Source organism: Carassius auratus, unplaced genomic scaffold (assembly GCF_003368295.1).
Source record: "Carassius auratus strain Wakin unplaced genomic scaffold, ASM336829v1 scaf_tig00001753, whole genome shotgun sequence".
In the NCBI taxonomy this organism is placed as follows: Eukaryota; Metazoa; Chordata; class Actinopteri; order Cypriniformes; family Cyprinidae; genus Carassius; species Carassius auratus.
Genome location: NW_020523394.1, coordinates 1043195 through 1045098, shown reverse-complemented (window position 1 = coordinate 1045098; position 1904 = coordinate 1043195).

The window sequence follows — 1904 nt, the reverse complement described above, 5'->3', positions numbered from 1 at the left end:
ATATAATAACTTAATAATATTGATAGTATATCGTCTAGCTGACTACGTCTTGTATTATTATTATTATTTTTTCTAAAATCCTGTCAAATGTGCACAAACTACTAGCTACTACTAAATATTGTAGAAACATAATTTTCTGTAAAGTTGCTTTGTAACGATTTATTTTGTAAAAAGCGCTATACAAATAAAATTGAATTGAATTGAATTGAACTGGACAGATTCATGTTATATTAAGGACAGAAAGAAAAAGAGGTCCTAAGTGCAGAAATGGAAAGGTCCCGTCTCACCATTGGCAATTATATTTGCCAGAAAAGCCACTATGGGTCAATAACAACCACCGAGAGGAAGAGCTAATTAGCCGGCAATTAAACCCCCTCAAGAGGGCAAAGAGAGACCCACTCACCCAAAGTCTCCAGGCCTATTTCATGTGCTGCTGAGTAATAAACAACCCTTTACTGTATTGACCTGCAGGCGCTGTGTCCAGATCCACATTGCTCATAGGGAACTACAGAGGAGCTGGACTCAATGAAAACTAACTGCCTACATAAAGAAATTTAAGGTTTTGTAATTATTCTTGTATTGCATGTCATACTTTTGCATGTTTAACCTAAGTTATTAGCCAAGAATGTTTGTCTGGCAGATGTGTTTAGGCTGTACTGTAAGAAATTTAGGTCAGAACTTTTAACACTTTTAATAATACTTATAGTTCTGGATATTATTCATGCATTTGATGTCATGAACCTTGCAAACTTTCTTAAATCCAATAACAAAGTCCTCAGAAAACAGAAGCTGCATCCAAGTCCAAGATGGCAGGCTGCACGACTGTATATCAATGAACAATTACAAGATCATCTTTAAGCGCTTAAAACTCTAAAGCCTGACACATGAAATAATAGTAAGAAAAAAAAGATTTTATGCATCTTTAGACAAAATACGTTGTGTATTGCGTATTGTTTTTTGAGTATTATGGTAGTCCTTTTTTGCCACTGACGAAAAAATAAGGTACAGAATTCTGAGGAACAAATTTGCAGGGAAAAGGAGGGAAAATTGCAGAATTGCAAGTTTATGTCTCACAATTCTGACTTTATAACTCGCAGTTGTTTGCTATGAAGTCAGAATTGTGAGACCTCAGCTGAACAAAACTATACAATATGGTCAGTATGCAGTTGGTGTAATATAAGGCCAAAAAAAGTAAGATCAAATTCTGTTTCTTGTAATATAAATCAGTGAGATCTTGATAACAGTATAACAAACTACTTATTTAAAATTCACATAAATATCACGCCATGTGCACGATTTTCTATTTTGTTCCCTTGATTTATAAATTGTGCGCACGATTTACTAATTATTTCCCTCGATTTGCTGAATCATGCACAAGATTTATAAACCGACAGAACGAATTAGTAAATTGTGTGCGCGATTTAACAAATCGATGGAATGATTTATTAAATCTATGAAACAAATTAATAATTGTGTGCATGTTTTACAACATCGAGGGAACGAATTAGTAAATCGTGTGCACAATTATTTTATCTATTTTTTTGATTGCATGTCATGTGCAGGGCTCCATACAATACAGTGATGACTGAGAAACATAACATTTCCTCAAGGGCCTGATGTATCATATTTCATATTCACATTTTAACATGTTTTTTTTTTCTCAAAAATGATGATATATCAAGAAAATCTAGTTGCTTCAATCCAGTAAATGTTCACCTTAAAATATTACTAAAAATATCAAATTCCTTCTTACTTTTACTTTATAAAAATAAAATATTTCACAGCATAAAGACACATTAACCATAAACATTTTAGAATTATACTAAAAGGCTTTTACTTTTTAAATCAGATCGTGCTGGCCTTACAAATTTGCGCGTTTAATACGATATTTAATACGATATTTA